Source organism: Piliocolobus tephrosceles, chromosome 16, assembly GCF_002776525.5.
Source record: "Piliocolobus tephrosceles isolate RC106 chromosome 16, ASM277652v3, whole genome shotgun sequence".
NCBI lineage: Eukaryota > Metazoa > Chordata > Mammalia > Primates > Cercopithecidae > Piliocolobus > Piliocolobus tephrosceles.
In genome coordinates, this window is record NC_045449.1 from 21,350,337 (window position 1) to 21,372,838 (window position 22,502).

Sequence of the window (22,502 nt, forward strand, 5' to 3'; positions counted from 1 at the left end):
ACAGTAGGCCCATTTGAACACCAGACTCCTGTGGACATCAGGCTGCAGGTAGACACCATGTCCTAGGTAGATACATAGGCTCCAGGTGGACATTAGACCCAAGGTACACAGCCAGTTCCCAGGAGAACATCAGGCCCAGGTGAAAACTCAGGCCTTAGGCGCACATCCGGCCTTAAGTAGACACCCAGGCCCCAGGTTGATATTCAAGTTCCAGTTGCTCACCAGACCCCAGGTGGACACAAGGCCTTAGGTGAACAACAACACCCAGTAAGCCATCAGGCCCCAGCTGGATACAGTCCCCAGGTGAACACAAGGCCCCAAAAGGAACATAGGCCCAAGGCAGACATCAGGCCCTAGGTGGACATCAGGCCTGAGGAGGACATCCGGCCCCCGGTGAACATCAGGCACAGGTGTCCAAGCAGGCCCTGGGTGAACATAATGGTGTCTAGATAAGGAGTTGTCCTGGGGGGAGCGTGAGCAGTCAGCAGCCCAGTGGAATCCTGAGTAGGACTTGTGGAAGAAAGGGGCCAAGGGGACGGAACCTTAAAGAAGCGACCTCACTTCCTTGATGACACATCCAACAGAATTTAGAAGTGTGGTAACCAGGCGCCCAGATCCTAGGGTCAGCCCAGTAACCAGCTCACTTGGTGGGAGACGCTCGAGAGAGCAAGATGTTCTCGTGTTGCTTCCCCACTTCGAGAGGCTGCTGCTTCAGGAATGGAGGGAGTGAGAGCCTTTTCTGACGAAGCCGAAGAAGGCTCATCCCTCACCCCAGACGCCTGTGGCCCTTTGTAAGAAGGCGCACCCAGGTACCACACGGCAGCCCAGGCCAGGCCCTCTCAGGCCAGGCCACACCAGAGATCCCATGGGGGCTGCATCTGCACATTGTCCCTGTCCAGGAGGAGATTCGTGAGCCCATGGAGGTGCAGGCACAAGGTGAGGTGGCCTGCAGTCTGGAAGATTTTGTGGGGGCGGTGTTTAGAGGCTGGAACTCCTTTAAATTCAGTGAGTTTATTTCTGTGTTTGGAAATTCCATGGAAAGTGACTGACGCTGGTGACCCTTTCTCCTTTTTCAGCTCCTGGTCCATATGCAGAAATAGGAGCACTTCCAGCACCAGCTGTTGAGCCAGAGCCAGCATGGGAAGAGACCCCTCCAGAGACAGCGCTGGAGCTGGAGGGAGCTCCGGCCAAGGACCAGCCCAACGAGGAGCTGACTGAAATCACAGCACCTATTGTAGCCACTGGCCTTAGCCCTACAACTGAAAATGTGGCTGTAGAGAGAAGTCGGAGGGAGGGGGTGACCAACACAGCCCCAGCCAGCAGCTCCCATGCTGCTCCTAGTCCTGGGCTCGGTGGCAAACATGGAGGCGGAGACCAGGGTTTTGAGTCTGGGCTCCTCTACCTTGCTGGACAGAGGCTTGTCTTACTCGCTAGAGCTGTAGTCCTGCTGCTGCAGGTCCTGTTTCTTCTACTGCTCCTGATGGGGTCTACCTGTGTACAGGCGATGCTTGGGGGCATTAAAAGAAGGCTGAGAGGAAGAATTCTAGTAGCTCCTCCTGCACCCAGAGGCGGCCTCCCCCAGGCATGGATGTCTGTCTGCAACTGGGCGTCCAGGCTGTTTGCCCCTGTCGTGCTGCCCAGGTCAGGCTCTTAAAAGGCGGGCAGAGGGTGAGGGGACCAGCAGGCAGCTCCAAAGGGTACAGCAAGCAAAGCTTTTAAAGACAGCACTTGTGCCCTAGGCTGTCCATGCCACCACTTGCCCTAGCATTTATTAATAGTGTTAGAATTACTAGTTGATGAAACAATATTTCTATAAAGTTTAGTTTCTGAAACTTTGTGCCTTTTTGAACTCCCTAATGTTAGACGGTGTTTTTGAGGCGATCCTGAAAATCTCTGATAGCTGTGTCTTTTGTTGTGGTTGTTTGTGTGATTGAATTACCATCGAATCAACTGTTATTGGAAACCTTTCAGGTATGGCTTTTAGAAGACCTTGACCTACTCTTGCCTGTTTTGACTCTCTGGTTTAACGTGGAAAGAGGGATGATGTAGGCTCGTGTCTCTGGCAGATCAATCACCTTTTGCCATCAAGGATTTGGCATCAGAGTTTCCAAGAATGATGTGTGCAAGTTGACATGCTGGCACTTTAGCTAACCTGGGTGTCAAAACAGAATGCCGTAGACTAGGTAGCATAGAAAATTGATTTCTCACAGTTCTGGAGATGGCAAAATTCAAGGTCAAATGGTCAGGAGGTTCCATGTCTGCAGAGGGCTGGCTTCCTGGTTCATAGATAGCCATCTTTTACGGTGTCCTTACATGACAGAAGGGATGAGGGAGCTCTCTGCAGTCCCTTTCATAGGGGCACCAATTCCATTCATGAGGTCCTTGCCTTCATGAACTTAATCACCTTCCAAGGCCCCACCTCCAAATACCATCACATGGAATTAGAATTCGACACATGAATTTGAAGAGGACAGTAATATTTGCTTTACAGAATCAGGTCTCCCCGAGCCATATGCACTCACAGAAAATCTATAATCCTCTATTAAGTATTTGCTGGTCCCCCTTGGGATTAGGGAATTTTTTTTCTTTAAGAAAAATGATCTTTCATGTGATCCATGGTTTATTCATAGAAAAGCACTGTGAGTTCACACACTTGCTAAAAAGAAGGGCAATGGTGACACAAAAATGACAGTGGCCTCTCTCTCTCTCTCTCTTTCTTTCTCTCTCATTTTAACCAACCCATTGGGCTGAGACGTTGTAGGGGCCCTTGGCTGGGCAGTAGGACTTGCGTAGCCACAAACGGCAAATACATCTTTTTGGTCAGTTTGGAGTAGAAAAGGTGACAGTTTGTCAACAAAAGAAAAAGTAAAGCAGATGGAGAAGTTCTTAGTTCGCTTTCTAGCTATACCACCTCTTCCCTATGAAACCCCATCCCCAAATCAGGAACTAAGACATAAAAGAGTAAACACCAAGGCACTGGTAACCAACTGTCTCTTCTGAATGCCCTTGCTATCTCCTACAACAATTCCAGGCTGAGCATAGTGGTCAGGAAGGTGGCAGGAACACGATGATTCCCTGTGGAGGTCAGCCAGGGCTAAGACAGGGCTGCTCACTAGGGCTAGAAATTAGGAAGGAGAGGCTAAGTGCAGACCAGCCCTAGCCTCCAAGTCAGCAAGCAATGAGACTGTGACAAAAGCAGGCAGAAGAAGGCTGAGGTAGAAGAAAGGCAGGGGAAGAAAGCAAGTACGGGGCGAGAAGAGAACTGTGAAGCGAAAGCAGCCGATCTGATGGCAGAGGGAGACTGGTGCTTAGAAGCTCATTTGGGGAGAGAATGAATAGAGGAGGCACAGAGATGGGGAACACACATTTAGCTGGTGAGAGAGATTTAAGACGAATGGGAAGAGAAATCTCACAAAAAGGACACATTCATGCAGATCTTCAAAGAGGAACACGCCGTCATTCCTACCTGTAGAAATACGCTCAGTTACACATATAAAACCACAGATGCATGGAGAGCAAGCATACACACAGACACATATTTCTACACATGTGCTCATGTGTGCCCAGATACGCACACACTAAACACGCAAAACAAGAGCATTTACACATATATATGCATCCTCACATGTATGCAAATGTTACATCTTCACACAGAGACCCACAGTCCAGTGTGCACATATCCACACAGGTACACAGCCATAGAACGGACATAGATACGCATAAATATGTAATGTGCACAGACAGACAGGCATGCGCAGTTATATCTATGCACATAGACACATGTACTCAGTCATACAGATACACACACTCTCTAACACAAAGGTGATCGATGTAGATGAATATTGTCATCTTTTCCCTGCACTTGTTTCAAAGGTGCTCAGCAGACTCCTGGCGTGGCTGTGTGAGGCAGGGGCAGGAGCTTCAGAGTCCTCACAGCTTTGTGAGGCAAAAGTCTAAGTCCAGTCCTGGCCTCTGCCACTCACCCACCACTGGGCTATTAATGCCTTGTCTATAGGCGAGAGATTTTGCATAGACTAGTCTTGGGATATTTTCCAACTGACCATTTTTCTCCTTGGCACCCCCACTATCCCACTGGGAAGGGCATACACTCTGCAAGGGAAACCTGAGAAATGGTTGTGAGTCTCCTCAGACAATAAGCATATCCTCCACCCACAGCTACCTCAAGTGCCCTTCAAATCAGAACCAGGATTATAAGTACTTATGACTTTACAGTAGTTAGAAACACATATACTATAGTATTTACAATACCATAAATGCATCTATTTATCTGGTGGAGCAATCTCTGAGATGGAAGAGTGTTCTGCATTTTCCAAGGGAGACAGGGCCAACGCCCAGGACTCGCAGGACGTAGGGGCAGAAGGTGGCATATCGTGGGGTTTCTGGTCGATCTGCAGGGCCCAGCTTCTCCATGAACAGTAGGCTATAGTGAGAAGCTTGCCAAGACACGCATGTTGACTGGAGTTGGACTCTCCCCATCCTTAGCCCTGTGGTCCTTTGGCCTCAGCCACAGGTGCTCAGAGTCCTGTTAGGGTGGACAAATGTTTCAGTGTTTTTGACCTGACCTGATACTTCCTGGGGACCCAGCCTGCAGGGCCGGTGAGCTACCTGCTTTCTCAGCCAAAGGGCTCTCAAATCAGCAGCAGCAGCTTTTTCTTGCCTTTGTAGATCTGTTTGAGATTGTCGATGAACTGGGCAAATTGCAGGTAGCCATCCTGGGGCAGCAGGAAGGTCTCCCGAGCCTTGCATAGAAACTCAATGAACTGTCCATATTGGCAATGGCTGATGGGCTGATGTGTGTTAGGTGCAGTGTGGGATGCTGATGTAAGCATTGATGGTGACATCGGCAACTGGCACAGTGGAGCTCTGTCAGTGGAGATGAGCTTTCCAGAGCTGCGGCAGCCTGGGATGCCGACCAGGCCAAGTGCAGTCACCATGCAACCTCGCACACAGGATGTCTGAAAGCACCATGGCAATATGCACACTCTTCACCACCAGGGGGATGAGAACTGCCAGCTCATTCTTGCCCAGAGAGTGGCTGAGGGCACAAACTCAGAGCACATCATTGATGGCTGGGTGGGTATCCTGGTTAAGAGCCAGGTTAAGATGGCTCATGGCCAATGAGGCCAGCTTGAAGGCACGGAGCGTGCAGCCACGGAGATGCACGTAGCAGGCAACGGGGAACAGCTGGGAATGGGCCGTGCCACCGGCAGCAGCCTCAGTGGCAATCTGGCAGGCGGCCGGCCTCAAAGGCAATGTGGTCTTTCTCAGAGTGTAAGGGCTGACAGGGCACAGCTCTGTGGATGCTTCATAGCACGCTGCAAGGCCAGTGTGCAAGCACAGCTAGCCAGTTCCTCCCGCTGTGGATAATCAAGACTGAGGCGCAGGATAGTGGTGTGGGATACGGCTGTGGCAGCTACAATACTAGTAGCCTCAGTAGGGGTGAAGAGTGTGTGCCAGCTCTGCAAGATGCTCACTGGGGCCCACACACCTGTCAGGCCAGTGCCTGAGCTCAGCCGTGGCCATCTGGGTCCTGATTCAGGTCTGCCCAGATTACCGTGTGGGGTTTGAACTTGGCCTGTGGAGATGGGTTATCCTTCCTCCTCAGCAACCTTGAGAAGATCTGCGGCAAACCAGGGCAAGGGAAGCATCCCAGACGGCCAGACCCCACTTGTGCTCTCTTCCTATCCCTTCCTTCCCCAGGCCAGAGGGTTGAAGGTTTCTGCAGGTGCTCTTAGTCCAGTAGAGCCTGGGTTTGCTTGCCCCGAGGCCAGGGTGGCGGATCTGCCAGGGGTTCTAGCTGAAGTGGGGCCTTTCAGGGTAGAGTCTTATGCTGGGGCTTTGGGCTTTAGACAGGGTCCTGAGCCGTCTGGGCGTGGTGGCTCACACCTATAATCCCAGCACTTTGGGAGGCCAAGGCAGGTGGATCACGAGGTCAGGAGATCGAGACCATCCTCGCTAACATGATGAAACCCCATTTCTACTAAAAATACGAAAAACATAGCCGGGGGTGGTGGCAGCCGCCTGTAGTCCCAGCTACTCAGGAGGCTGAGGCAGGAGAATGGCGTCAACCCGGGAGGTGGAGCTTGCAGTGAGCCGAGATTGAGTCACTAGACTCTAGCCTGGGTGACAGAATGAGACTCCACCCCGCCCCCCCCCCGCCACCAAAAAAAGGAAAGCATCCTGAGCCTCCAAGCTGTCTGGGGTTTCTCACAAGCATGGACAGGGACAGGGACCAAACCACCAGGCCCACTTCCTCCCAGGGGCACACTTGAATATTGGCGGCTGAAAATTCATTCTCTTAGACATGTCTCTGATGCGAGGGTCAAAGTGCTGCTGACATCAGCATACGGTTGTTTTAAGCAGTGAGGACAGAACTTAGGCTGGCTGAACAAAGGCCATCTTCTCCCACCATCAGCCCCCTCCTTTCTTAGGCCATCAAGAATAGGAATATGAGGGCTCCATGGATTTGTTGTCCTGTCCCAAGAGTAGGGCATAGAAACTCCTTTCCCCTGGGGGTAAAGGGAGGTGGGAGGTACCCACTTCTGTAGCACGGGTCACCAAGCATCGTACCATCTCTCGGGGTCTCCAGTTAAGGTAGTTGATAAGGTCATCCACATCACCTGTAGCCCAGATTCCAGGGCCACGTTGAGCAGGGCGCTGTCAGTACTACTGTTAGTGGGAGTAGCAATCTTGAACACATTTTCAGCCAGTTTGAAGATGAGGAAGAACAAATGTGCCTCTGCATTGCTTCCGGAATTGTTCAGAGCCTCAAAGTGTCTCCTTTGGCAGCAGTCAGCATGGTGGAGGCCAGTTCCCACCGCTTTGATTCCAAGTGTCCAAGCGGGAACCAGGGAGGATAACGGCTGGGCACCAGAGACACCATATGGTGAGGGAGGGATGGGTCATCTGCACAACCTGAGTTTTCTAAAACAGGTAACCTTGTGACACGTAAGGCTAATTTATAGAACGGGTCTGGATCATGAGACAGCAGAGCTGAGAACAAATACTGGCAGAAGTATGCATGGAAACGCTCTCTCGCTGGATGACTTCTCCCAGATTGCTGAAAGGGCCCCCTTCCAGCAGCAAGATGCTGTATTTTTGGAGAGTTTGCACTAAGTCTTCATCCAGTTTCAGCTCTTGGAGTTGGCCGAGGAGCTGCTCCTCATTACCGCACACCTTGTCCTGTGGGTAGGAGCCTTCAGGCATTACCCTCTGTGACCCAGGCCCATGGATGCAGCTTCCAGGGCCAATGACAAGTAGGACTCACTGCTGTTTGGGGAGCCTACAGCCACAGGTACATGTTGGTACACAGCGGGTCTGCTTTCATTCATATCTAGATAACCGTCATCATTCAGGAGGCAGGCCTCAGTCAAAGTGAGAAACAAGCAGTCAATGGGATCTAGGGGGTGGCCCACCCAGCCCTCCGGGTTTGTGATGGTTGTGGTTCCTCTTTCTTCTGATGCTTGTAGATTTTCAGTTGCCACTGCTGCTGCTGCAACCTCAGAGTATTACTAATGGCCACTGTGAGTCTGAGGGCCTCTTTTGGATAACCATGGGAATGTGGGGCATCAACCCGAGCACAGGCTGTGGCACATGCTCAAACCACAGTGAGTGGCCTTGGGAATTAAACACCAGTCTTGGCCAGGCGCGGTGGCTCACGCCTGTAATCCCAGCACTTTGGGAGGCCCAGGCGAGCGAATCATGAGGTCAGGAGATCGAGACCATCCTGGCCAACATGGTGAAACCCCGTCTCTATTAAAAATATAAAAAATTTAGTAGGGTGTGGTGGCGGGCACCTATAGTCCCAGCTATTCAGGAGGCTGAGGCAAGAGAATGGCATGAACCCGGGAGGCTGATCTTGCAGTGAGCCGAGATTGTTCCAGTGCATTCCAGCCTGGGTGACAGAGCGAGACTCCATCTCCAAAACAAAAACAACAACAACAACAAAATTAGCTGGGCATGGTGGCACGTGCCTGTAATCCCAGGAGAATCTCTTGAACCCGGGAGGTGGAGATTGCAGTGAGTCTAGATTGTGCCACTGCACTCTAGTCTGGCAACAGAGCTACTAGACTCTGTCTCAATAAATAAATAAATAAATAAATAAATAAATTTGCATGGATCCCTGAAAATATGTTTATATACATTTTCTTTTTTATTTTGTTTTGTTTTGGCTTGGTTTTTGGAGACGAAGTTTCGCTCTTGTGCCCAGCCTGGAGCAATGGCACGTTCTTGGGTCACTGCAACATCCACCTCCCGGGTTCAAGTGGTTCTCCCGCCTCAGCCTTTCAGCCAAGTAGCTGGGATTACAGGTGTGCATCACCACACCTGGCTATTTATTTATTTTTGAGACAGAGCTTCGCTCTTTTCGCCCAGGCTGGAGTGCAATGGTACGTTCTCGGCTCACTCCAACATCCGACTCCTGGCTTCAAGCAATTCTCCCGCCTCAGTCTCCTGAGTAGCTGGGATTACAGGCACACGCCACCACGCCCCGCTAATTTTTTTTGTATTTTTAGTAGAGACGGGGTTTCATTATGTTAGCCAGGCTGGTCTCGAACTCCTGACCTCAAGTGATCTGCCCGCCCCAGCCTCCCAAAGTGCTAGGATTACAGGCATGAGCCACCCTGCCTGACCAAATACCCTTTATTTCTTTCTTTTGCCTGATTGCCCTGGCCAGAACTTCCAATAATATGTTGAACAGGAGTGGTGAGAGAGGGCATCCTTGTCTTGTACCAATTTTCAAAGGGAATGCTTCCAGCTTTTCCCCTTTCAGTAAGATATTGGCTGTGAATTTGTCATAAATAGCTCTTGTTATTTTGAGATATGTTCCATCCATATCTAGTTTATTGAGAGATTTTAGCAGGAAGGGTGTTGAATTTTATCGAAGGCCTTTTCTGCATCTATTGAGATAATCGTGTGGTTTTTGTTATTGGTTCTGTTTATGTGATGGATTACATTTATTGATTTGCATATGTTGAACCAGCCTTTCATCCCAGGGATGAAGCCGGCTTGATTGTGGTGGATAAGCTTTTTGATGTGCTGCTGGATTCGGTTTGCCAGTATTTTATTGAGGATTTTCGCATCGAAGTTCATCAGGGATACTGGCCTGAAATTTTTTTTGTTTTGTCTCTGCCAGGTTTTGGTATCAGGATGAGGCTGACCTCATAAAATGAGTGAGGGAGGAGTTCCTCTTTTTCTATTGTTTGGAATAGTTTCAGAAGGAATGGTACCAGCTCCTCTTTGTACCTCTGGTAGAATCTGTCTGGTCCTGGACTTTTTTTGGTTGGTAGGCTATTACTGCCTCAATTTCAGAACTTCTTATTGGTCTATTCAAGGATTCAACTTTTTCCTAGTTTAGATGTGGGAGGGTGTATGTGTCTAGGAATTTATCCATTTCTTGTAGATTTTCTAGTTTATTTGCATAGAGGCATTTATAGTATTCTCTGATGGTAGTTTGTATTTCTGTGGGATCAGTGGTGATATCCCCTTTATCATTTTTTATTGTGTCTGTTTGATTCTTCTTTTTTTCTTTATGAGTCTGGCCAGCAGTCTATTTTGTTGATGTTTTCAAAAAACCAACTCCTGGATTCATTGATTTTTTTGCAGGGTTTTTCGTGTATCTCCTTCAGTTCTGCTCTGATCTTAGTTATTCTTGTCTTCTACTAGCTTTTGGATTTGTTTGCTCTTGTTTCTCTAGTTCTTTTAATTGTGATGTTAGGATGTCAATTTTATATCTCTTCTACTTTCTCTTGTGGGCCTCTAGTGCAATAAATTTCCCTCTAAACACTGCTTTAGCTATGTCCTAGAGATTCTGGTACATTGTATATTTGTTCTCATTGGTTTCAAAGAACTTATTTATTTCTGGCTTACTTTTGTTATTTACCAAGTAGTCATTCAGGAGCAGGTTGTTCAGTTTCCATGTAGTTGTGCAGTTTTGAGTGAGTTTCTTAATCCTGAGTTCTAATTTGATTGCACTGTGGTCTGAGAGAGTGTTTGCTATGATTTCTGTTCTTTTGCATTTGCTGAGGAGTGTTTTACTTCCAATTACTAGTCAATTTTACAAGAAGTGTGATGTGGTGCTGAGAAGAATGTATATTCTGTTGATTTGGGGTGGAGAGTTCTGTAGATGTTTATTAGGTCTGTTTGGTCCAGAGCTGAGTTCAAGTCCTGAATATCCTTGTTAATTTTGTCTCACTGATCTGCCTGATACTGATGATGGGGTGTTAAAAGTCTCCCACTATTATTATGTGGGAGTCTAAGTCTCTTTGTAGGTCTTTAAGACCTTGCTTTATCAATCTGGGTGCTCCCATATTGGGTGCATATATATTTAGGAGAGTTAGCTCTTCTTGTTGTATTGATCCCGTTACCATTTTGTAATGTTCTTCTTTATCTCTTTTGATTTTTGTTGGTTTAAAATCTCTTTTATCAGACTAGGATTGCAACCCCTGCTTTTTTTTGTTTTGTTTTGTTTTCCATTTGCTAGGTAAATATTCCTCCATCCCTTTATTTTGAGCCTATGTGTGTCTTTGCATATGAGTCTCCTGAATACAGCACACTGATGAGTCCTGACTCTTTATCCAATTTTCTAGTCTCTGTCTTTTAATTGGGGCAGTTAGCCCATTTACATTTAAGGTTAATATTGTCATGTGTGAATTTGATCCCATCATTATGATGCTAGCTGGTTATTTTTCCCGTTAGTTGATGCAGTTTCTTCATAGTGTCAATGGTTTTTACAATTTGGTATGCTTTTGCAGTGGCTGGTACTGGTTTTCCTTTCCATGTTTAGTGCTTCCTTCAGGAGCTCTTTGTAAGGCAGGCCTGGTGGTAACAAAATCTCTCAGCATTTGCTTGTCTGTAAAGGATTTTGTTTCTCCTTCACTTATGAAGCTTAGTTTGGCTGGATATAGAATTCTGGGTTGAAAATTCCTTTCTTTAAGAACATTGGATATTGGCCCCCACTCTCTTCTGGCTTGTAGGGTTTCTGCAGAGAGATCCACTATTAGTCTGATGGGCTTCCCTTTGTCAGTAACCCGACTTTTCTCTCTGGCTGCTTTTAACATTTTTTCCTTTGTTTCAATCTTGGTGAATCTGATGATTATGTGTCTTGGAGTTGCTCTTCTCGAAGAGTATCTTTGTGGTGTTCTCTGTATTTCCTTAATTTGAATGTTGGCCTATCTTGCTAGGTTGGGGAAGTTTTCCTGGATAATATCCTGAAGAGGGTTTTCCAACTTGGTTTCATTCTTCCTGTCACTTTTAGGTACCCCAATCAAACACAGGTTTGGTCTTTCCACATAGTCCCATATTTCTTGGAAGTTTGTTCATTCCTTTTCATTCTTTTTTTCACTAATCTGGTCTTTATGCTTTATTTCATTAAGTTGATCTTCAGTATGTGATATCCTTTCTTCTGCTTGATCAATTCGGTTATCAATATTTGTGTATGCTTCATGAAGTTCTTGTGCTGTTTTTCAGCTCCATAAGGTGACTTTTGTTCTCTAAACTGATTATTCTAGTCAGCAATTCCTCTAACCTTTTTTTGAGGTTCTTAGTCTCCTTACATTGGGTTAGAACATGTTCCTCTAGCCTGGAGCAATTTGTTATTACCTATTGTCTGAAGCCTACTTCTGTAAATTTGTCAAATTCATTCTCTGTCCAGTTTTGTTCCCTTGGTGGTGAAAAGTTGTGGTCTTTTGGAGAATAGGCGTTCTAGTTTTTGGAATTTTCGGCGTTTTTAGGCATTCTAGTTTTTGGAATTTTCAGCGTTTTTGTGCTGGTTTTTCTTCATCTTCATGGATTTATCTACCTTTGGTCTTTGATGTTGGTGACCTCAAAATGGGGTTTCTGAGTGGATGTCCTTTTTATTGATGTTGATGCTATTCCTTTCTGCTTGTTAGTTTTCCTTCTAACAGTCAGGCCCGTCTGCTGCAGGTTTGCTGGAGTACGCTGGAGGTCCACTCCATATTTTTTGCCTGGGTATCAGCAGCAGAGGCTGCAGAACAGCAAAGATTTCCTGCCTGTTCCTTCCTGTGGAAGCCTCGTCCCAGAGGGGCACCAGCCAGATCTCAGCCAGAGCTCTCCTGTATGAGGTGTCTCTTGACCCCTGCTGGGAGGTGTCTCCCAATCAGGAGGCATGGGGGTCAGGGATTCACTTGAGAAGGCAGTCTGTCCCTTAGTGGAGTTCAAGTTCTGTGCTGGGAGATGCACTGCTCTCTTCAGAGCTGGCAGGCAGGAACGTTTAAGTCTGCTGAAGCTGCACCCGCAGCTGCCCCTTCCCCCAGGTGCTCTGATCCCAGGGAGATGGGGTTTTATTTATAAGCCCCCGACTGGGGCTTCTGCCTTTTTTTCAGAGATGCCCTGCCCAGAGAGGAGGAATCTAGAGAGGCAATCTGGCCACAGCCACTTTCCCATGCTGTGGTGATTTCTACCCAGTCCAAACTTCCCAGCCTCCTTAGCACTGTCAGGGGAAAAGAGCCTACTCAAGCCTCAGTAATGGTGAAAGCCCCTTCCCCCACCAAACTCTAGTGTCTCAGGTCAACTTTAGACTGCTGTGCCGGCAGTGAGAATTTCAAGCCAGTGGATCTTAGCTTGCTGGGCTCCATGGCGGTGGGATCCACTGAGCTAGATCACTTGGCTCCCTGGCTTCAGCCCCCTTTCCACAGGAGTGAATGCTTCTGTCTCACTGGCATTCCAGGCACCACTGGGGTATGACAAAAAACTCCTGCAGCTAGGTCGGTGTCTGCCCAAACAGCTGCCCCTTTTGTGCTTGAAACCCAGGGCCCTGGTGGCGTAGGCACCCGAGGCAATCTCCTGGTTTGTGGGTTGTGAAGACTGTGGGAAAAGTGTAGTATCTGGCCAGAGTGCACCATTCCTCATGGCACAGTCTCTCAAGGTTTCCCTTGGCTAGGGGAGGGAGTTCCCCCACTGCTTGTGCTTCACAGGTGAGGTGACGCCCCACCCTGCTGAAATGTTCAGTTTTCATGTAATAGCTTTAGTCAGTCATAGACCTGTGTTTACAAAAGAAAGGCAACAGTGATCCCCTGTTTCAGCCACAAAAAACATCCATATCTGCTGAAAATTCATTGAAAGACTCATATTTATATAACCGTATTTGTTCTTCACTTTCATAGATCACTGGATTTGTGTTCAACAGTTTTAAAAAATCTCTCTGTGTATGCATCCATATATGAATGTATCTATCTACATATGTAGATATGTGTGAATGTTTGCATGTATGTGTGTACCTATCTATCTATGATCTATCTAGTCCCTCGGTTCTCATCTGTGATGCCACGATTCAATCAAAGAAAAGCAATACGGCATCACTGCTATGACACGGTTACTGAACGTGCAGTATAGCGTAGGATTTGGTCAGCCTCCTCAACCATTTTCTTGTCTACTTGATTTTAGAGTCGTTTCTTACTATCAGGCAGCTACTAATTAGTTGATATTAAAACCAGCCCTTGTTTAGGCATTTTACTTCAATAATATAATTTTTATTGTTTAGATGTTTTATAAGCTTAACCTTTCTCTTGCTATCTCTCCAGAAAGATGACAAGCCTGCATTTATAGTTTTGCAACTACAGATAATTGTACAAATAACTAAATATATGGAATTGTTAATGTGTCAAGCACTGTACTAGGCATAGTATATACATAATTTTATTTACTCTATATACCCACAGTATAAATTACTTACTATTATAATCCACTTTTTACAGATAAGAAAATGAGGCACCAAAAATTTAAGAAATACATATGTTACACTAGTAGGATGTAGCAAAACCCACATTTACCGACATGTTCTCCCCAAAGAGCTTAAACTCCTAACTTTTATGTTATACTGATTTGGTCCTTATCACTTTTGAGTTTCAGTTTTCTCATCTAGGAAGTATACTACATCATTTATTCATTCATTAATTCAATTAATTGTCTACTATGTGCTAGGTTATATGGAGGTGCAGGCACAAGGATTAACCAGGAACAAAACAGACTGTGTATGCTGTCAAGGGCATAACTTTCCAGTGAGAAGATCAGACAGACAGGAAATAAATGACTGTAACGTCATGTGGCGACAAGAACTTTCATGAAAAATGAAGCAGACTAAAGTAGAGAGAAAGTGTTGTATTGGAAGCACTGTTTTATATTGTATGTGGAAAATTCTGCTAATGAGACATTGGGAAAGCAAGAAGAAGATTCTAGGCAAAAAGTAAGACAAATGTAAGGAGGAGGATGTTCTAGGAAGAACGTGTCCATCAGTGAGGCCAGAGCAAAGTGCACAAGGGGAGGATGGTAGACGACAGTTTCAGAGCAACGCCACGAACTAAATCATGCAGGGCCTTGGAAGACATTGTGGTCAGTTACTGTCCAACCAGGGACTGAAACTGCACAGTAATTTGAATAAGGGAAATTGAACGTAAATAACTGTTAACTATTTCAGGGAATTATCTCTTAAAGCAGAGGTGTCCAATCTTTTGGCTTTCCTGGGCCACATCGGAAGAATTGTCTCAGGCCACACATAAAATAAATACAAGAACACTAACGATGGCGAATAAGCTAAAAAAAAAATCACACAAAAAATTTCATAGCTTTGTCTGTTTCTTTTGGTTATTTGTTGTTGTTTTTGGTTTTTTGTTTGGTGGTGGTGGTGTTTTTTGATACGGAGTCTCACCCTGTTGCCAGACTGGAGTGCAGTGGCACCATCTCAACTCACCGCAACCTCCACCTCCCGGGTTCAAGTGATTCTCCTGCCTCAGCCTCTTAGGTAGCTGGACCTACAGACACACACCACCACGCTCAGCTAATTTTTGTATTTTTAGTAGAGACGAGGTTTCACATGTTGGCCAGGATGGTCTCGATCTCTTGACCTCGTGATCTGCCTGGCTCGGACTCCCAAAGTTCTGGGATTACAGGTGTGAGCCACTGTACCCAGCCTGTTGTTTTGTTTTTTGAGACAGAGTCTTGCTCTGTTACCCAGGCTGGAGTATAGTGGCATGATCTCAGCTCACTGCAACCTCTGTCTCCCAGGCTCAAGCAATTCTCATGCCTCAGTCTCCTGAGTAGGTGGGATTACAGGCATGTGCCACCACACCTGGCTAATTTTTGTACTTTTAGTAGAGGGAGATGGGTTTTCACCATGTTGGCCAGGCTGGTCTTGAACTCCTGACCTCAAATGATCTGCCCACCTCAGTCTCCCAAAGTGCTGGGATTATAGGCGTGAACCACTGGCACCCAGCCAAACAGCTCATAGTGTTTTTAAGAAAGTTTGTTGGGCCTCATTCAAACCAGCCCTGGGCCGTGGGTTCTACAAGCTTGTGAAAGGTAAAGCAAACACACACACAAAATAGGGACAGCAAATTCAGGGAGCTGCCACTGCACTCTCCAGTGCTTCAGGCAAGCACTGTAGGAAGAAATAAATCTGGAAGAATCCTCCACACACACCAGAGCTGAGTGCTAGACCTCCTTGGAGAGGGTGAGGATGTGGCCTGCTCAACAGCAGATAATTTTGCTGAGTTTCTACACTGACAAAACACTGGGAAGCTGCTCCCCTAGGTGCTGCCTGTGACCTGCTCTGTCCCCAGAGAGGTAATGGCCACGGTTGGCTACTATGCACCACAAGAGCAAGCTGAGGAGCACTCAGAACTAGGAAGAAGAACTCCATCCTTCTCCAGCAACCCTCCAGCAGATGCTGCATAGTTTCACACCATGACACAGACAAGGCAAAGCCGGCAAGCAGGGTAAAGTGGGGAGGTTTGGAACTGATGGTAATCAGCTGAAGAGTGCAAGAAAAATGAGTTCTCACCTTTCGAAGAGTGGAGGGTGGGAGGAGGGAGAAGAGAAGGAAAAAAAACTAATGGGTACTAGGCTTAATACCTGGATGATGAAAGAATCTATACAACAAACCCCCATGATACAAGTATACCTATGGAACAAGCCTGCATATGTACTCTGAACTTAAAAGTTAAATTAAAAAAAAAAAAAAATGAGTTTTGTCCTCATTTAAAGAATTTGAGCCAAAGGGTGACATTTTATTTCTAAAAAAATTTTTTTATTTTATTTATTTTTTCTTTTTGAGACGGAGTCTCACTCTGTCGCCCAGGCTGGAGTGCAGTGGCAGGATCTCAGCTCACTGCAAGCTCCACCTCCCAGGTTCACACTATTCTCCTGCCTCAGCCTCCAAGGTAGCTGGGACTACAGGAGCCCGCCACCAACTTGGCTAATTTTTTTCTGTATTTTTAGTAGGGACAGGGTTTCACCATGCTAGCCAGGATGATCTCGATCTCCCGACCTCGTGATCCACCTGCCTCAGCCTCCCAAAGTGCTGGAATTACAGGCGTGAGCCACCACACCCGGCCAGGGTGACATTTTAAATGATATTTTTGAAAAATCAACTACATGGCTTCGTGGAAAGACAAATGGAATAGTAGAAGGAGTGAAAAGCATCTAGAAGGACAGGCTACTAATCGAGACCTGAGATGATAGTGGCTGAGCGAGTGGCAGCAGTAGACCTGTAAGAGATGCTTGGATTCACAGTATGTTTTAAAAGAATCACCAACAAGATCTACTGATGAATTGGTTTGCAGTATGAGAGGAAGACAGTAGTCCCAGAGGATTCCAGATTTCTTATGGAAGAATAGAAGTGACATTTACTAGATGATAAAGACTGAATAAAAGTGAAAAAGAGTGAGTTTCTCACTTCAAGAAAAACTGACAATATCCGATATGTCAGTGATAAAATTTAAAATCTGAATTAAAAAAAGAATTTTGGAAAACTTTATCAACTACTTGAGCCAGACTGCTGTCCAAACACCTAAAGATCTTTCTGGTTAGGCTGGCAATGATTTAACAGAGCTTTTGTTTGTTTATTTGACATTGTATAATGAAATGTGCCAACATTTAAAAGATCTGCTTAACTCCGTGAAGCAATGTCTAATGGGTAATATTATAAAATTGGGCATGGGTAAAACTTAATTAAAAGTATAAGATGGAACAACAGATTTTAGAGTAAATGTAATCTTTTTTAAATCTTAAGAGTTTTAGGAGTTTTCATATTTAAGGTTCCAGATTCCACATTACAGCTAACTTTTAAGAAACTACCCCTTTAACATTTTCAGTGTAGTATCAGAGAAGATTGTCCCCCATTACCCGAAAAGGTTATTAAAATACTTCTCCCTTTACAACTATTTTTCTCTGTTGAGACCAGATTTTCTTCATACACTTGTTTAAACCCAGTAACATATTTTAACAGATTAAATGTGGAGTTAAATATGATAATCCAGCTATAATCTATTAAATCAGACATTAAAGAGGTTAAATAAAACTAAGACAGTATCACTCTTCACATTAATTTCTATTTTGTTTAATTTTTCACGCAAATTTGTTACTTATGTTAACACACAATGAGTTTGTCATCACTGCTTTGAATCAGCTAACATACTTCTTTCAATTTATCAGATTCAATTTTAATACGGTAAATATCTACACATATAATCGAGGTCAGGAAATCGAGACCACGGTGAAACCCCGTCTTTACTAAAAATACAAAAACTTAGCCGGGTGCGGTGGCAGGTGCCTGTAGTCCCAGCTACTCTGGAGGCTGAGGCAGGAGAATGGCATGAACCCGGGAGGCAGAGCTTGCAGTGAGTGGAGATCGCACCACTGCACTCCAGCCTGGGCAACAGAGTGAGACTCTGTCTCAAAAAAATAAATAAAAAAAAATATATTATTAATAATATAATTTTATTTATTTATATATATAATATATATTTATATATATATAATTTCATGCTAACCCTCTCCATTTATTTCAGAATCAGAACATTTTATCTTTGCTGATTATTAAGCAATGTTCTCAGTATCATCTAATATTTATGTTCTTTGCAAATGTAAGCACTGAACACTGATGTTTTAAATAACATTATCTTGTTTTTAAAAATCATGTATCTTTCATGCATCTGTAACCATCTGATCAATGATCGGAAAACGGGAAAATGAGTATCACTGGGATTCTCTCAGAGAGGCACATTTAATTGACTGGGCCCCTCTGAATTTCCATCTAGAATCTTCTGAGATTAATGTACAAGTGATCACTCTGCATAAAAGCAGCTTAAAATACTGGACATAGCTTCAGTATCAGAACAATTTTCAACTACAGTGTGACGTGCACAATTGCTTTGTCTTTCTTGAATATTTTCTCTCTTCCACTTGGTTACGAATTGAGCAGATTGTGCTTTTCTGGAGAAAAAAAAACAATGTTGGAAACCAAGTTTTATTTAACAAAATTAAGTGATTTAAGCAGAGATAGATTTTGAACTTAATTCTACAGTACATGTTTCACAACAAATTTCCTTGTATTAATGGTAGGCCATTTCACACACAGAGCAAGTTCGAGCATCGCAGAACACAGCTAATTTTGCTAATGTATCACAATCACAGAAATACCTGTGCTAAATAACCTTGTCCTATTTTCATGAAAATGAACAGTGTTCAATAACCCTCAAAATATTTTATTTCATGCCGATTCAGATTTTTTCTAACCATTTTTTTCTGTGACATTGCTTCCACAATGACATAGAATGCTTTTAAAAAGACAAATGTTTGTTTTCATGTATCTTTTTCAGATACTCTCTTTCTTAAGAAAGCATGGTGACTTGCAGTTATTACCTTGCATATTCTTTCTTTTTGGCAAAAAGATATAATTTGTTTTAAAAAGCCAATCTGAACACTGTCCTATGTGTATATAGGGTGGCCATGCTGTTAAATTTGCACATAGAGACTGTCAGTGACTGAGAATGACTCAAATTGCAACCTCCTTGTTTTAATGTTGCAAAGGTTGCCTATGCCTGATGGTGTGTTAAATACCCAAAGCTTGCACAGAGGGAACTAACAATGGACCTTTTCACTGGGTGGTGCTGCACAGTTGTGCTTCCAGAATCTTTATCCACTTTACTTCATAGTAAAATAACAAGAGAGAAACAAAACACAAACCACCTGATCTCCAAGAGCTTCTTTAAAATCAAAACCACCATGTGAGACTTAATAATTAAAGATTACAGAATTAGTATAGCATGCATTAGATATGGATGACATATCTGCAGCAAGTCACTGTAAGTCTAGTAAATATCCAGATGAAAACATCTATTTAAGAGCAACACTGATAATTATATACGAGGAAGTCATGTTAGTGTTCCACAACATTAAAGAGATGAAGTCCATGAAATTATCTATGCTATTCTATATAACAGATGGGAGAAGCTTGGGTAATACTCAGTGTGGATACTGACTTGTGTTCCTGACTCATAAGCAGTGCTCAGACACGTTTAACCCACTGTAAACGTGACAGTATGAATGAACGTACGTGAACTGTAAGTGAACCCCTTTTGGGCAAGGGGTTAATTATTTTCTGTATGAGTACATTAAATCATTTTGTTTTCCAGGTGTAAATGAAGCCTTCAATTTGATCAAATAAAATACAAGAGGTGCACCACCATGCCCGGCTAATTTTTTGTTTATTTTTCTACAGACAGGGTTTCACCATGTTGCCCACTGCTGGTGTGGGACTCCTGAGTTCAAGCCATCCACCTACCTTGGCCTCCCAAAGTGCTAGGATTACAGGTGTGAGCCACTGCAACTGTCCTAAAATACAGATTTTGCTTAATTTCTACAGTTGACGTTCTGGTACAAACATGTGCTTGGAAATACAGTATAGTTAGCTTAAGCCTTTTCATGGGGAAATAAGATATCAGTAAATACTCCAGGATTTTAAACTAGAATACAAAAGAAGAAAATATTTTTTAAAAAACTATAGCATAATATGAAATGTATTTACATCATTACATTTAACTGCTTATTTTACAAGCAATAGTAGTTATCATTCACCAATTAATAATTTGTCAAGTTCACCTGTAAGTATTAAAACACAAAATTCTATGAAGTTCTATAACTTAAAATAAAAAAGCAACATTTAGGCTTAAAATGTATTTTATATAGGCATAATGCAACACCAGCATTACAGGATTGCATTTACAAATTCTCTTGCCTCTAAGCATGAAGTTATGTTAAAACACTAAAGCAATTTAACTGTTTTGGGGTTTTTTATATTAAGGAAATCTAAATTTTTATGAGTGAATTAATTAAATTGAATTAATTTTCTTATAGGCATATCAGTTTACCCCATCTCTGTTAAAATAACATGCACTGCCCTACAAAATGAATGCCGTATTCACAATCATGTTTCTGCCACATTCTTAAAGATTTGGGGAAACAAATGCAATCTAAAATCAGAGACTCCATGTTCAATGCCAAAGCTACACACCTCTATTTTTTCCCCAGTGAGCCTTTTGGAAAAGTCTTTGAATTACATATCAAAGTGCGCTTCAAGGAAATGCGATCTTTTCGTTTATAGCTGGTGAACAGCATGCAATCTGATAGCACCGTCACTAACAATCCGAGACTGCTCTGGATCTAAGTACTAAAGATGAATCACACTGCAATCGCAAAATATTTGGAAGTGGGAATTTATTGAACAAAGTTAGGCCGGGACTCTAAAGCAGCACTTGCTTCCTTTGCTCCAAGACGACTTTTAAACGTTAGTATCACTACTGTTTGTTTTTCCCCCAACTCTTCTCCCACACTGCCTTCCTCTCCCCCACCACCTTCTCCCACCGTCTTTCCCCGCTTCCCTGCTCCCTCCCTCCGCCCTCCCCTCTTCTCCCAGCACTGTCTTCTCTCTCAGCCCGTCTTCCGGCCTTTTTCTTCCCCTCTCCCCACCTCGTTCCCTGTTTCATCCTCTTCTCTCCCACCGATCTTTTTCCGCTCTCCGTCTTTCCCCAACGTCGTCTTCGCCACTTTCCCCTCCCTTCTTCTTCCCCCCAACCCGCCCTCTTCCCTTCTCCCTCCCCACCCTTTTCTTCCCCCCTCCCCTTTCCAACCGTCTCCTTCCCCACCTTCTGCCCTTTCCCTCCCCTCTCCTTCCCCACCCTGCTCCTTCCCCACCTTTTTCCCCTCTCCTTCCTCAACGTCTTCTCCCCTCCTCCTTCCCCACCGCGGTCTTCCCGCATCCTCTGCTGCCCTCTCCCCACCGTCTTCTTCCCGCACCTTCTTCTCCTCCGCAGTTTTTTTTCCCCTCCCCACCGTTTTCTTCCTCTCAGTCTCTCCGCCTCCTCGCAGCACCGGTTCCAGTGGCGGCACCTCTTCCTCCCAGCTCCCTCTCCCCACGGCCTCCCCGACCCTCCACCCGCTCGCTTCCCCTCTCCACCTTCCCGCCTATTCCCGCAGCAGCGTCTTCCGCCGCTCCCTCTTCTCCCCGCCCCTCCACCGTCTTCTCCCGGCCTATTACCGCAACCGTTTTCTTCCTCACCCCGCACCGTTTTCTTCCCGTCTTCCCACCTCCTCGCAGCAGCGTCTGTCTGCCGCGGTCTCTTCCCACCATCTTCTCCTCTCCCCATCCTCTTCTTTCCCAGCCTCTTATTCTCCGCTGTTTTCTTCCCCTCCCCACCATTTTCTTCCCGTTTCCATCTCCCCACCTGCTCGCAGCAGCGACTTCCTGCCGCGCTTTTGTCTCCCCGCACCCTCTTCTCCCCGCTTCCTCTCCCCACCGCCTTCTCCCCGGATCGTCTTCTCGCCCACTCCCTTTTCCGCGCTCTCCCACTGCCTTTCACCTAGAAGCCCTCCACGCGTGCGCGCGCCTGTGTCCCTGCGCCCGGCGTGTCTCTGCGCCCAGGCAGCCCCTGAGCTGGGCCCCTGAGCGCCGCCCCAGCAGCCAACTGAAGACCCCGCAAAGTCGCTGCCTGTGCGACCGCGGCTGCCCCCGCCCCCGCCGCTACCTCAGAACTGAACAGTGTTGGCTGCGGGCGGAAGACAGTGGGGCCCAGAAGACTGCGGGGAGAGGGGGAGGAGGGTATGCAGAAGGTGGGAAAGAACCTTGGAAAGTCGGAGAGGGAGAAAGGAGGGTGGGAAAGAAAACAGTGAGGACACGGCAGGGCTCGGTGGCTCATGCCTGTAATCCCAGCACTTTGGGAGACTGAGGCGGACGGATCACGAGGTCAGGAGTTCGAGACCTGCCTGGCCAACATGCTGAAACACAGTTTCTACTAAAAATACAAAAATTAGCCGGGCGTGATGGCGACCGTCTGTAATCCCAGCTACTCCAGAGGCTGAGGCAGGAGAATCGCTTGAACCCGGGAGGCGGAGGTTGCAGTGAGCTGAGACCCTACGGTTGTACTCCAGCCTGGAGTTTTATTTATCTCAAAAGAAAAAAGAAAAAAACTACTGTGGGGAGAGGGCGAGGGGAGGGGAAGAAGATAGTGGGAAAGAAGACCACCGAGAGAGGGAGATGTGGGGAGAGCTCTATTGTTTCACTCAACATTCCTCAGTTAAAGTTAAAATGTTCTCATAAGTTACGTATTTTCAACTTTTGCTCTTCTAGTTGATACATTCTTTTTCTTCCTCCATCTCCTTATTCAACACCAAGTTAGAACTCCAACGACCTT

The 22,502-nt window shown here is 45.4% G+C and overlaps 3 pseudogenes; 1 reads left to right on the forward strand and 2 right to left on the reverse strand.

Moving 5' to 3' along the window:
- Positions 1-671: 671 nt before the first annotated feature.
- On the forward strand, positions 672-1,654 carry LOC116418475 (annotated as a pseudogene).
- A 2,995-nt stretch (positions 1,655-4,649) lies between these two features.
- On the reverse strand, positions 4,650-7,659 carry LOC116418489 (annotated as a pseudogene).
- Positions 7,660-17,531: 9,872 nt separating this feature from the next.
- LOC116418498 overlaps positions 17,532-22,502 on the reverse strand; it is a 6,221-nt pseudogene continuing 1,250 nt past the window's right edge.